Source organism: Triturus cristatus, chromosome 2_2 (genome assembly GCF_964204655.1).
Source record: "Triturus cristatus chromosome 2_2, aTriCri1.1, whole genome shotgun sequence".
NCBI lineage: Eukaryota > Metazoa > Chordata > Amphibia > Caudata > Salamandridae > Triturus > Triturus cristatus.
In genome coordinates, this window is record NC_140582.1 from 1,165,868,013 (window position 1) to 1,165,882,970 (window position 14,958).

Sequence of the window (14,958 nt, forward strand, 5' to 3'; positions counted from 1 at the left end):
AGAACCAGGTCAGCAGAGCCGCTCTAGAGCCAGAGAACCAGGTCAGCAGAGCCGCTATAGAGCCAGAGAACCGGGTCAGCAGAACTGCTGTAAAGCCAGAGAACAAGGTCAGCAGAGCTGCTGTAGAGTCAGAGAGCCAAGTCAGCAGAGTTGCTCTAGAGGTAGAGAACTAGGACAGCAGAGCTGCTGTAGAGCCATAGAACCAGGCCAGCAGAGCCATTGTACAGCCAGAGAACCAGGTTATCAAAGCTGCTTTACAGCCAGAGAATCAATCAGGTCAGCAGAGCCGTTGTAGAGCCAGAGAACCAGGTCAGCAGAGCTGCTGTAGAGCCAGAGAACCAGGTCAGCAAAGCCGTTGTAGAGCCAGAGAACCAGGTCAGCAGAGTTGCTCTAGAGGCAGAGAACTAGGACAGCAGAGTTGCTCTAGAGGCAGAGAACTAGGACAGCAGAGCCGCTCTAGAGCCAGAGAACCAGGTCAGCAGAGCTGCTTTAGAGCCAGAGAACCAGGTTAGCAGAGCCGAGGTACATCCAGAGAACCAGGTCAGCAGAGCTGCTCTAGAGCCTGAGAACCAGGTCAGCGGAGCCATTGTAGAGCCAGAGAACCAAGTCAGTAGAGCCGTTGTAGAGCCAGAGACCCAGGTCAGCAGAGCTGCTGTAGAGCCAGAGAACCAGGTCTGCAGAGCTGCTGTGCAGCCAGAGAACCAGGGCAGCAAAGCTGCTTTAGAGCACAGAACCAGGTCAGCAGAGCTGCTGTAGAGCCAGAAAACCAGGTCAGCAGAGTTGCTCTAGAGCCAGAGAACTAGGTCACCAAGCTGCTGTAGAGCCAGAGAACCAGGTCAGCAGAGCTGCTTCAGAGCCAGAGAAACAGGTCAGCAGAGCCGCTGTAGACCCAGAGAACCAGGTCTGCAGAGCCGCTATAGAGGCAGAGAACCAGGTCAGCAGAGCCGCTATAGAGCCAGAGAACTAGGTCAGCAGAGCTGCTGTAAAGCCAGAGAACAAGGTCAGCAGAGCTGCTGTAGAGTCAGAGAGCCAAGTCAGCACAGCTGCTATAGAGCCAGAGAACCAGGTCAGCAGAGTTGCTTTAGAGCCAGAGAAACAGGTCAGCAGAGCCGCTGTAGAGCCAGAAAACCAGGTCATCAGAGCCGCTCTAGAGCCAGAGAACCAGGTCACCAGAGTTGCTTTAGAGCCAGAGAACCAGGTCAACAGAGCCGCTGTAGAGCCAGAGAACCAGGTCAGCAGAGCTGCTTTAGAGCCACAGAACCAGGCCAGCAGAGACTTTGTAGAGCCAGAGAACAAGTCAGCAAAGCTGCTTTAAAGCCAGAGAATCAGGTCAGCAGAGCCGTTGTAGAGCCAGAGAACCAGGTCAGCAGAGCTGCTGTAGAGCCAGAGAACCAGGTCAGCAAAGCCATTGTAGAGCCAGAGAACAAGGTCAGCAGAGCTGCTCTAGAGCCAGAGAACTAAGACAGCAGAGCTGCTGTAGAGCCATAGAAACAGGTCATCAGAGCTGCTTTAGAGCCAGAGAACCAGGTCAGCAGAGCTGCTCTAGAACCAGAGAACCAGGTGAGCAGAGCCGTTGTAGAGCTACAGAACCAGGTCAGCAGAGCTGCTCTAGAGCCAGAGAACTAGGTCAGCAGAGCTGCTGTAGAGCCAGAGAACTAGGTCAGCAGAACCGCTCGAGAGCCAGAGAACCAGGTCAGCAGAGCTGCTTTAGAGCCATAGAACCAGGCCAACAAAGCCACTGTAGAGCAAGAGGACGAAGTCAGCAGAGATGCTTTAGAGCCAGAGAACCAGGTTAGCAGAGCCGAGGTACATCCAGAGAACCAGGTCAGCAGAGCTGCTCTAGAGCCTGAGAACCAGGTCAGCGGAGCCATTGTAGAGCCAGAGAACCAAGTCAATAGAGCCGTTGTAGAGCCAGAGACCCAGGTCAGCAGAGCTGCTGTAGAGCCAGAGAACCAGGTCTGCAGAGCTGCTGTGCAGCCAGAGAACCAGGGCAGCAAAGCTGCTTTAGAGCACAGAACCAGGTCAGCAGAGCTGCTGTAGAGCCAGAGAACCAGGTCAGCAGAGCTGCTGTGGAGTCAGAGAACCAGGTCAGCAGAGCTGCTTTAGAGCCAGAGAACCAGATCAGCAGAGTTGCTGTAGAGCCAGAAAACCAGGCCAGCAGAGTCGCTGTAGAGCCAGTGAACCAGGTCAGCAGAGCTGCTCTAGAGACTGAGAACCAGGTCAGCAGAGCCGTTGTAGAGCCAGAGAACGAAGTCAATAGATCCGTTGTAGAGCCAGAGACCCAGGTCAGCAGAGCTGCTGTAAAGCCAGAGAACCAGGTCTGCAGAGCTGCTGTACAGCCAGAGAACCAGGGCAGCAGAGCTGCTTTAGAGCACAGAACCAGGTCAGCAGAGCTGCTGTAGAGCTAGAGAACCAGGTCAGCAGAGCTGCTGTAGAGCCAGAGAACCAGGTCAGCAGAGCTGCTTTAGAGTCAGAGAACCAGGTCAGCAGAGCTGCTTTAGAGCCAGAGAACCAGATCAGCAGAGTCGCTGTAGAGCCAGAGTCCCAGGCCAGCAGAGTCGCTGTAGAGCCAGGGAACCAGGTCAGCAAAGCCGCTGTAGACCCAGAGAACCAGGTCAGCAGAGCTGCTGTAAAGCCAGAGAACAAGGTCAGCAGAGCTGCTGTAGAGTGAGAGAGCCAAGTCAGCACAGCTGCTATATAGCCAGAGAACCAGGTCAGCAAAGTTGCTTTAGAGCCAAAGAACCAGGTCAACAGAGCCGCTGTAGATCCAGAGAACTAGGTCAGCAGAGCTGCTGTAGAGCCAGAAAACCAGGTCAGCAGAGCCGCTCTGGAGCCAGAGGCCCAGGTCAACAGAGCTGCTTTAGAACCAGAGAATCAGGTCAGCAGAGCCGTTGTAGAGCCAGAGAATCAGGTCAGCAGAGCTGCTGTAGAGCCAGAGAACCAGGTCAGGATAGCCATTGTAGGGCCAGAGAACCAGGTCAGCAAAGCTGCTCTAGAGCCAGAGAACTAGGACAGCAGAGCTACTGTGGAGCCATAGAACCAGGTCAGCAGAGCCGCTCTAGAGCCAGAGAACCAGGTCAGCAGAGCTGCTTTAGAGCCAGAGAACCAGGTTAGCAGAGCCGAGGTACATCCAGAGAACCAGGTCAGCAGAGCTGCTCTAGAGCCTGAGAACCAGGTTAGCAGAGCCGAGGTACATCCAGAGAACCAAGTCAGTAGAGCCGTTGTAGAGCCAGAGACCCAGGTCAGCAGAGCTGCTGTAGAGCCAGAGAACCAGGTCTGCAGAGCTGCTGTGCAGCCAGAGAACCAGGGCAGCAAAGCTGCTTTAGAGCACAGAACCAGGTCAGCAGAGCTGCTGTAGAGCCAGAGAACCAGGTTAGCAGAGCCGAGGTACAGCCAGAGAACCAGGTCAGCAGAGCTGCTCTAGAGCCTGAGAACTAGATCAGCAGAGCCATTGAAGAGCCAGAGAACCAGGTCAGCAGAGCTGCTGTACAGCCAGAGAACAAGGTCAACAGAGCTGCTCTACAGGCAAAGAACCAGGTCATCAGAGCTGTTGTACAGCTGGAGAACCTAGGCAGCAAAGCTGCTCTAGAGCCAGCGAACCAGGTCAGCAGAGCTGCTCTAGAGCCTAAGAACCAGGTCAGCAGAGCTGCTCTAGAGCCAGAGAACCAGGTCAGCAGAGCTGCTGTAGAGCCAGAGAAACCAGGTCAGCAGAGCTGCTGTAGAACCACAGACACCAGGTCAGCAGAGCTGCTCTAGAGCCAGAGAAGTAGGTCAGCAGAGCTGCTGTAGAGCCAGAGAACCAGGTCAGCAGAGCTGCACTAGAGCCAGAGAAGCAGGTCAGTAGAGTTGCTTTAGAGCCAGAGAACCAGGTCAGCAGAGCCGCTCTAGAGACTGAGAACCAGGTCAGCAGAGCTGTTGTAGAGACAGAGAACCAAGTCAGCAGAGCAGTTGTAGAGCCAGAGACCCGGGTCAGCAGAACTGTTGTAGAGCCAGAGAACCAGGTCTGCAGAGCTGCTGTACAGCCAGAGAACCAGAGCAGCAGAGCTGCTTTAGAGCACAGAACCAGGTCAGCAGAGCTGCTGTAGAGCCAGAGAACCAGGTCAGCAGAGCTGCTGTAGAGCCAGAGAACCAGGTCAGCAGAGCTGCTGTAGAGTCAGAGAACCAGGTGAGCAGAGCTGCTTTAGAGCCAGAGAACCAGGCCAGCAGAGTCACTGTAGAGCCAGGGAACCAGGTCAGAGGAGCCACTGTAGACTCAGAGAACCAGGTCTGCAGAGCCGCTGTAGAGCCAGAGAACCAGGTTAGCAGAGCCGCTATAGAGCCAGAGAACAAGGTCAGAAGAGCTGATGTAGAGTCAGAGAGCCAAGTCAGCACAGCTGCTATAGAGCCAGAGAACCAGGTCAGCAGAGTTGCTTTAGAGCCAGAGAACCAGGTCACCAGAGCCGGTGCAGATCCAGAGATCCAGGTCAGCAGAGCTGCTGTAGAGCCAGAAAACCAGGTCAGCAGAGCCGCTCTAGAGCCAGAGAACCAGGTCGGCAAAGCTGCTTTAGAGCCACAGAACCAGGCCAGCAGAGCCGTTGTACAGTCAGAGAACCAGGTCAGCAAAGCTGCTTTACAGCCAGAGAATCAGGTCAGCAGAGCCAGAGAACCAGGTCAGCAGAGCTGCTCTAGAGCCAGAGAACTAGGACAGCAGAGCTGCTGTAGAGCCACAGAACCAGGTCAGCAGAACCGCTCTAGAGCCAGAGAACCAGGTCAGCAGAGCTGCTTAAGAGCCAGAGAACCAGGTTAGCAGAGCCGAGGTACAGCCAGAGAACCAGGTCAGCAGAGCTACTCTAGAACCTGAGAACCATATCAGCTGAGCCGTTGAAGAGCCAGAGAACCAGGTCAGCAGAGCCGCTATAGAGCCAGAGAACCAGGTCAGCAGAGCTGCTGTACAGCCACAGAACTAGATCAGCAGAGCTGCTCTACAGCCAAAAAAACAGGTCATCAGAGCCGTTGTACAGCCTGAGAACCTAGGCAGAAAAGCTGCTCTAGAGCCAGAGAACCAGGTTAGCAGAGCTGCTCTGGAGCCTAAGAACCAGGTCAGCAGAGCTGCTCTAGAGCCCGAGAAACAGGTCAGCATAGCAGCTCTAGAGCCCGAGAACCAGGTCAGCAGAGCTGCTGTAAAGCCAGAGAAACCAGGTCAGCAGAGCTGCTTTCGAGCCAGAGACACCAGGTCAGCAGAGCTGCTTTCGAGCCAGAGAATCAGGTCAGTAGAGCTGCTATAGAGCCAGAGAACCAGGTCAGCAGAGCTGCTGTAGAGCCAGAGAACTAGGTCATCAGAGCTGCTGTAGAGCCACAGAACAGGTCAGCAGAGCTGCTGTAGAGACACAGAACTAGGTCAGCAGAGTCACTGTGAAGCCAGAGAACCAGGTCAGCAGAGCTGCTTTAGAGCCAGAGAACCAGGTCAGCTGAGCTGCTTTAGAGCCAGAGAACCAGGTCAGCAGAGCTACTTTAGAGCCAGAGAACCAGGTCAGCAGAGCTGCTGTAGAGCCAGAGAACAAGGACAGCAGAGTAGTTGTAGAACCAGAGAACCAGTTCAGCAAAGCTGCTTTAGAGCCAGAGAAACAGGTCAGCAGAGCTGTTGTAGAGCCAGAGAACCAGGTCAGGAGAGCTGCTGTAAAGCCAGAGAACCAGGTCAGCAGAGATGCTGTAGAGCCAGAGAACCATGTCAGCAGAGCCGCTCTAGAGCCAGAGAATCAGGTCAGCAGAGCTGCTTTAGAGCCAGAGAACCAGGTCGCAGAGCCACTGAAGAGCCAGAGAACCAGGTCAGGAGAGCTGCTGTAGAGCCAGAGAACCAGGTCAGCAGAGCTGCTCTAGAGCCTGAGAACCAGGGCAGCAGAGCCAGAGAACCTGGGGGCATATTATCAAGAAACGGCGTTAAAATTATCGCCGCTTTAGCGGCAGAATACTGCCGCTAAAGCGGCGATAACGGGCTTGCTAATATGCCCATGAGAATTCCAATAGAAGCCCATGTTGACACCAGAACATGGGCTTCTATTGGAATTCTCAAAGGCATATTATCAAGCCCATTATCGCCGCTTTAGCTGCCGTTTTCTGCCGCCAAAGCGGCGATAATTTTAACGCAGTTTCTTGATAATATGCCCCCAGGTCAGCAGAGCTGTTGTAGAGCCAGCTGTGGAGCCAGAGAACCAGGTCAGCAGAGCTGCTTTAGAGCCAGAGAACAAGGTCAGCTGAGCTGCTGTAGAGGCAGAGAACCAGATCAGCAGAGCTGCTGTAGAGCCAGAGAACCAGGTCAGCAGAGCTGCTATAGAGCCAGAGAACCCTGGTTGTAATTAAGCACTAGATGCCATATATACATTCAAACTTGGATGTTTTCTTTTCTTTACTTCTCTTTCTTTTTTTCAACCTTTCATAAACTAAGATGCCGTATTACTGACAATTAGCATGAATTTAGTTGAATTTATGCGGCATTGTGGTGCGGTCTGGATGTTTAAGATCACTTTTTCCAAATGTGTACATGTCTTGATTGTGCTACTTCTCAGCTACATTCTGATGAGGCTCTGAGGTTTATTTATACACCTTGGCTTTAAACTGTTTGCCAACAACGTATGTGCCCTGACTGAGAGATTTCCACTGCCACAAGACATTAAGGCCCAGGGGGATTTTTTTAATGATGTATCAAATTCCTTGCTAATACCACCTGTTTCTGGCTGTAGGTCCAGGTGTCTTGCGGATTCAGCTGCTCCTGGTTTCACAACCGTTTTTCAGTTGGAAGTATTCAAGCTTCACTGGACACCAAAAGGTGTCAACACTGCTTGAGAGCAGGATTTTATCTGGGATATATGTGTGCGCATAGAGTGAGCGGCAATCGACTGGCATCTTTAAAGCATTCTACCAACAACATTGGGGCTTATTTACAAGCCCCTTGCGCCGCCGCTGCGTCACTTTTCCCACACAAAAAGTGAAGCACCGGCGGTGCAAGGGACTTGTAAATAAGCCCCATTGTGCCCATTTGAACGCAATAAGACAGTTACGTAACCTTCACAGCACGGAAAAGGTGAAATAAAGCACCAATTTCTAAAGTTATTGTTCTTTCCACAGTTACTGGTAACTCAAGTCTCCTGCTTGAGGTCTACTACATTTATTGTAATTTAAAACTTCAGGTATCAAAATGCAAAGTAGTGTGAGCTATTAGCCTTACACTGGCTGAACAACTGCCTCCTACCATAGGACTGTTACGAGTGTCTACAAATCTAAGATTATATTTTGGGAAGTAGATGATGCACCTCATACCTGAAACATAAAACAAGCATTTGCAATGCAATAGGGCTGACATTACTAAAAGTTTGAGCTATTGGCGTTGCAAAGGATAATGTTTGTTAGTTTTTGTATTTTTTTGTTAAAAAATATTGCAGCATTAGCATAAGTAATGAAATAAAATTCACGTAGACCACCAGTACCACCACCAGTACCAATACCACCACCACTACCACCACCACCGCTACAGCCACCACAAGTACCATAACCACCACTACAATTATTACTATTACTACTCTGTGGTGATAGTAATAATAATAGTGGTAGTTATGGTACTGGTGGAAAATTAGTATTATAAATTACAATACCTGTTAATTTTTCAGAAGGCATTGCCATTTACAATACCAATAGCTGTAAAACTCGCAGTTGCGAGACCTATTGCATTGTAAATGCTTGTTTCCTCTTTCCATGTGTGCTGCATAGAAAGAGGAAAACCCCTCTCGATTTTGTTTTTGTGCAGGAAGGTGCCTCTTCGGGCACAAACACAATCCTGCCTACATTGGCGCTAGGCAGAAATTTGTGCACCAAAGCAGGACAAGAATACACCATATTTCATAAACAATGTGCATTCCTGACCTTTTCCATTGGCGTAGGGCTGTGCAGCAAGAGGACTTGCGGCTCTACCCTATGCCAATTCCTTATAAATGAAGCCCTTTATTTTTAGCCACTTCTTTGACCATGACCCCCCCCCCCCCCACTCACTGACCTTTGGTTTGCTAAACAGTGTTTAATATTATTTCCCCACTGTAAAAATGATTTGCTGTGGGAATTGGGAGTGTTTATGATTGTCGATAGTTGTCAATAATGAGCAGTACCAAGTTCTAGAAATTTGACGGGGGTCTCGGCATCAAATAGTTTGAAGACCTCTGCTCTAGGGTGTGCTGCTTCATAGGCCTGCCCGCAAGATTGGAGGTCAACTTCAGTATGGATTGTGGTGGACACGCCTTCAAGTTTAACCCACACTTGCCAGCGCTAGGGTCCACCTGCTGGTGCCAAGACACCATTCTTCTAAGGTGTTGTGTGGCCTTCTAAGGTCTAGCATGGGAATGTGCTCCCTCAGGAGAGTGGTCTGGTGGACTGGTCAGGAAGGCTGAACCTGGTTTCCCAGTTCCAAATTCGGCAGCTCTGACCATAGTGCCACATCTTCTCCCCCAATGAACACCATACTGCCCCACTGAGAGAAATTCGCACTGCCTTCAACTACAACTCAATTGTGCACTGTCATAAACACCTGGATGCGACTCAATTCAAATTAGGCACTAGACAAGAGCAATATGCTGCCTAAAAAAACAGTAACAACATCCTGGAAAAAGCAAACACTCATAGGGAATGCAAGATTAAGTAAAGCATGTGAAATGTAAGCAGGAACAACATGGTTAACTCAACTCTTTTAAACTCACTATTCAGAAATCAGGGAGTGCTTTTGCCTGAAAAGTTAAGGACATGACTACAGGGCACTGAGGGACCTGCTTCAATGCCCATTGCTTATATCTTTACAAAGCGTAAGCAGTATGGTTTAAAAAGACTACATTGTGAACACAGAGCCACGGTGCACATTGTGTTTTCCAATCCACTCATCAATCAGGCATTGCAGTACATCCAGGAATGGTGCACTTCCCCACCCCGCAAAAACAATGCTGCTCAAAGAACGACAAGAAAACAAAAGTAGCACCTCACTGGCACACTCTGTAAAGTAGAGCTAATGTATTTGGGTATGAATAAATACAATCTGGCCACTTTGCGACCATTCTGTTTTGCTTTATTTGGTTATTTATTTTTCATATTTTGAACCTTTTTTCACCAATGCAGCACTTTGGAATAGAAAAATGTCAGAAAAAGACGACATTTTCAGCAAGAGTGTTTTTCTTTTTCGGATCCATTTCACAGGGGAACAAATAAATGAAAAGAAGAAAGAGAGGGTGAGAACTGTTTCCTAAGTCACAGTTTTTAGTAAATGAGGAGGAGCAAGAAAGAAAGAGAGGGAATAAGAGGAAAAAAGAGAGAGGAGGGCAGCTTTCAGCAGCAGAGTAGATGTGGACATTGTCCTGGTCTACCCTGGGCAAGAAGGAAATGACAGAGGGGCATATTATCAAGACACGGCGGTGAAATTATCACCGCTTTAGTGGCAGAAAACTGCTGCTAAAGCGGCGATATTGATAATGTGCCCTCGAGAATTCCCTTAGAAGCCCATGTTCTGGTGTCAACATGGGCTTCTATTGGAATTCTCCAGGGCCTATTATCAAGCCCATTACCGCAGCTTTAGCGGCAGTTTTCTGCCGCTAAAGCGGAGATAATTTAAACGTGGTGCTTGATAATATGCCCCAGAGTCCTTTTCTTCCTTAGCCCACCCACCCATCCCCGAACGGCCACAAACACCGAGCCTTATCTGTACACCTTGACTATTTCTGCTGTCCTGGGAAGCATTTTAAAATAAAAAGGTAGGGAAACGGGATCTATTGAATAAAAGAAGCAGGGGGACGCTGTGCCCTGCCGATCTCGCCTACTTCGGCCACTGATTCTGTCTGGATTATATGTATATTTCCGTAGCTGTGTTTTATATTTAGATACAATAACAGAAAGAACAGAGAGGAACCACAATATCAAGGGCCACGGACATTATTCAACTGTGCAGCCGAGTTGTTTTTCGCATGATTATAGATCTGCTGCATTTGCCACATAATCCATTATCTGCTCCATAATCTGCTGATTCTAACAAAAAAATGTGTCTAGCTGAAACTGTTCAAAATGTACAAAAACAACGCAACAACACAAGCTGCTGCACAGTGGAAGTCCCTTTGCAAAAGTTGACTGGTCAAATTTCTGTTGATTATTGCTATAGTCGGGTGTTAAACTGGTACTAATAAAGTACAACCAATACCCAGGCAGAGGTAACATTAAACAGTAAGGAAATAATACTGTCTGAAAACGTGCCACATTACGCTGCATAATTTACTTAACTCTGCCATAATTTGTCAATCCCCTCCCCCATATTTCCAGAGGCCCTCACAATACCTAAGAGAGGGGTGACGCGCCCTTAATGACATAGTCCACAGCCCTTTTTGAGACCCCACTTACCGCTTTTTTCATCCCACTTTAAAGGCATGGTTGTAGTGTATGTAGTACCTGAGAGGAAGCGCTACTATATCCCTTCCTTTCAGAGACTACTGTGGCTCAATAACACCAAGCAAGAAACTGCCATTGTTAGGGCGGCGCCTCCACGACCAAGAAGGCTCGCGGACCGTTAGCGGTGCGTGGCACGGGGGGGGGGCGTGGGGCGTTCTCGTGACCCTGGCTGTGGCGGCAAATCGAGGAACCCAGCAGGCTCGAGCTCTTAGGCCGATCGCACAGGGGTTGCCAGGAAACAGGCGCGCACTGGCCGGTTGAACACGTGATGGGCCGTAGGCTCGCGCCATGGCTGCGGCCAGGCCACGGTGTTTCACCTCGACAGGATGGCTGCGTGCGACGGGCATAATTTCGGCACCAACGACCGCGTCAGGCTGCGCGAGACGGCTCCCCCGCGAGGCTGCTCGAAGAGCTGCTGCGCCAGAAAAAGTAGGCCCAAAATCAAACGTCTAGTAGGCTCTTCAGCAATTATTAGGGTTGCCGCCGTACTTTAAGATAAAAAAGTGCCGATTTCTTTAAATATGTTTCTGGAAGTGCCAGGTGCGGCTAATTAAGAAATATGTTGCGTAAAATGCCCTATATTCTGCCCCGTTCTTTTCTAGCACGGCAATTCTGTCTGTTGAGTTCGTTATCATCTACGAATAGTTGGGGTAGCTTCTAATCTACTTTTGAAGTAATTTAGAGCTTCATGTATTTGTTTTTTCAAGTTTATATTTTAGGAGGTAAATAAGTTTTAAAGATTGTCACAATATTTGTACTGGTATTGGCTTAAAGTGGTATTGTAGGAAACATTTTCCAGGGAAAATATTGTCATTCTGTAAGGATGTCCCTCGAGTCTGGTGGCATTTTTTAATCTTTTATCAAAGTGACACAGAAATTCAGTTAAAAGGCAAATCAGCCCTAAGGATACTGAGGTGACGGAAAGGGCAACACTTTAATACAAAATCCATCACCACGGAGATAACAGTCACATAAATGTCGCTCTGTGTTTTTGGTACTGGTTGGGGTTCAATTGCTAATCTTCATCTCAGGTGCCACCTTGACACAGAAGAGTTCACACCCTCGTGCAGACATTTCACAAGTTAAACATTACATGCTATATTGAGATTTTGCGACAGGATCACTGTGACAGACCCAAGATCTAGAGCAGTGGTCTTCAAACTTTTTGATGTCGAGACCCCCTTGTCAAACCTTTTTAGGCGTAAGGACCCCTTCTGCCAAAAGTTTCTAGAAACTGGTTCTCCTCATCAACATCTATCGACAACCATAAATGCCCCTGTTAAACCTGGCATCTTTTGGCATGTTTTCCCTGTTTTTTACCTTTCTAATCTCCTAGTTTTTACTCTGTTTTTGCTGGTTCAGTGTCTGCGCACTTTCTCACTGCTTTTCAGTGTTAAAGTGCAAGTGCTCCTATTGTAAATTGTATTATGGATTGGTGTTTCCATGATTGGCATGTTTGACTTACTAGTAAGTCCCTAGTAAAGTGTACTGAGGGTGCCTGGGCCTGTAAATCAAATGTTGCTGGTAGGCCTGCAGTACTGATTGTGTCACTCACCCATGCAGCCCTGAAAAGGGTGATCAGACCTGCCACTGCAGTGTCTGCACGGTTTGTAACTGCCATGTCGACCTGGCAAGTGCACCCACTTGCCAGGCCCTAATCTTCACTTTTTTTTTTAATGTAAGTCATCCCTAAGGTAGGTCCAAGGTACCCCTGTGGGCAGGGTGCCATGTATATTAAAGGTAGTGTATAATAAGGGGGTACCCAATATTCCAACCGCATCTGGGTAAAACAATAATTGCAAAAAACAAGATGATGCGAAGGAACCGATCAAGTGATATTTTTCTCAAAATATGAAGGAAACCGCAAATTACTCCTTCACAGTAAGTTATTTATATGTTGAAATTAATCATCTGCTAATCATATCATTGTCTGGACACAGTTTCATTTGATAAATCTCTTTTATCAACATAAAAATAAAGTTCCAAATATTCATTTCATACGTAATTCAGTGAACATCGGTCCATTACTCAAACAAAGAGCATAAACACAAACAATAAAAGGCATTTACTCCTTTCCGTATTCCCCTACAAATAATAATGGATGTTGACACTATTATCGTGAGCATTCCATCGTTTGAAGTCGCCCCATTGGATAGTACCGGAGGACGCGGAAGTACAAATACTCAATAAAAATAAAAAACGGACTAGAAGAACGCCGGCCCGAAATCTAACGTGTCACCCAATGGAAATAGAAAAACGGACATGGAAAAGTTACATCGATTCCTTGCCCCACAATAATAATAAGTAGATACTAATCTAAGGGCAGGACACAATTCAAAAAAGGGAATAAATAAGAAAAATTTGTTAAACAAATAGAAAATTGCCTAAAGTGAAAAGTACTGCCACTCCGTACAATATTACTGAATAACAGAGTAATAGCTACACAAGTCTTTTCCATGTCCGTTTTTCTATTTCCATTGGGTGACACGTTAGATTTCGGGCCGGCGTTCTTCTAGTCCGTTTTTTATTTTTATTGAGTATTTGTACTTCCGCGTCCTCCGGTCACGTGATTCCATCCGGGAACCGTGTGGAGATTTGGAACGCCAGCGTGAGACTTCGAATAATTTTGCAAGGTACGACCTGTTAGATACTCGGGTCCTTTTTCACCATTAGGGTAGATCTGTGCTTGTTGCCCGGTCTCGTTTCTGACAGTCTGTGTTTTTTTCCCTTCCCCGGTAGATCTTTCAAGGAAATATACGCCAGTGCGGGGTTGGTGATTCATACGCCCCCAGTGCTTTTGTTTGACCCGGATGGCCTTGGCCCAATAGGCAAGATAGGGGTAGTTGTTTGCTTAGCATGCCGCTACATTTTTGGCAACAATTACTTGGTAGAGACCTAATCCAGTCCCCCATTGTTCTCTATTTAGAACATTACTCGCCATGGATTTTATGCCGCTGGGCTGTTAGACATCTCGGATTGCTGCGGAATTGGTAATCCTAGAGTGCTTCGTACTTCAGTGTATACACTCATTCAGATATAGTTCACTTTTTTCTTGATTGGTTTTATTTTAGTTTGCTGTTGGCTTTATTAAATTCTTTCCTGGTAGCCATGAGAACTCACTACACGGGTGTTAGAACTGTCTTGGTGATTTGGTTTCTTTACATATTTAGAGCCCTACTATTGGTGTTTTTTGGTTTTTCTTTGGTACTGCCACCCCCAGAGAGGTTGTGTATATCTTTTAGAATGTGTGCTAGTGAATGTACATATATAGATAGCTGTATATATTGTACATTTTTGTTTATATTATAGATGTTGTGCCAGGAGATAAATCCTTATATACCCTTGTCCTGATGAGGCCCGCAAGCAAGTTGGGCTGAAACGCGTCGACTACTGTTGAATATTAAGTGCCCCGGAAGAATTTAAATCACTGTTTGAATTGAAATATATAGTACCAATAAATTGTGAAAGAGGTATAACGGTTACTACCTCCTAGTACTATCCAATGGGGCGACTTCAAACGATGGAATGCTCACGATAATAGTGTCAACATCCATTATTATTTGTAGGGGAATAAGGAAAGGAGTAAATGCCTTTTGTTGTTTGTGTTTATGCTCTTTGTTTGAGTAATGGACAGATGTTCACTGAATTACGTATGAAATGAATATTTGGAACTTTATTTTTATGTTGATAAAAGAGATTTATCAAATGAAACTGTGTCCAGACAATGATATGATTAACAGATGATTAATTTCAACATATAAATAACTTACTGTGAAGGAGTAATTTGCGGTTTCCTTCATATTTTGAGAAAAATATCACTTGATGTATATTAAAGGTAGGACATGTACTGGTGTGTGTGACATGTCCTGGTAGTGAATTACAGTGTTTTTTATTTTTCACTATGGAAAGGCGATCTGTCCCATAGGATAGAATGGGATTTTACTTATAACATCTTATAAGCATATCTTCCCATTGGGACAAGATAGAGAAATGGGGTTTAGTATGCCTGAACTCAGAATATAAAAATGCATCTTTTAGTAAAGATATTTATTTTCTGTGTTTGAAAATACTACTTTTAGAAAGTAGGTATTTTCTTGCTTAGCCATCCTGTGTGCCTCTGCTGGGTTTGTGGATTGACTGTCTGGCTTTGAAGTGACAGGGTTTGGGGATGTGCATTCTCATCAGACAGCCACTGGGGGGGATCAAGGTGTGTCCTGCCTTTCCTGGATGAGGTAGGGCTGGGCTGAATAGACCTGGGCTGTATTTATAGTAGTGGGAGGAGATTTCCTTGCACCTGAATGGGCCTGGTCTGCCTTGGACAATGATGTCTCCACCTCCTGCCAGGAAGCTTGGCCCCAGAGGATGGAACTGGTTCGGGCTGGGCACAGGCACTTTCTGCCCAAAAGCACAAAGAGAAACCGAGTATACATATTGGGGCCCAGACGCCAGAACTTTAGAACTCGCTGGAATCAAGGAACCTGCCAAGAAGAAGAGCTGGAAGAACTGCCAAGAGGAGTA

General features: G+C 47.4%; 1 protein-coding gene across 1 annotated transcript in view; it reads right to left on the reverse strand.

Annotated features, from left to right (window-relative positions):
* VAX2 (ventral anterior homeobox 2) overlaps nucleotides 1-10,844 on the reverse strand; it is a 750,626-nt gene extending 739,782 nt beyond the window's left edge. The window contains exon 1 of the transcript XR_014978235.1: nucleotides 10,393-10,844. The gene's annotated coding sequence lies outside the window, so the exon portion shown is untranslated. The remainder of the gene's footprint in view (nucleotides 1-10,392) is intronic.
* Between the last annotated feature and the right edge of the window lie 4,114 nt (nucleotides 10,845-14,958).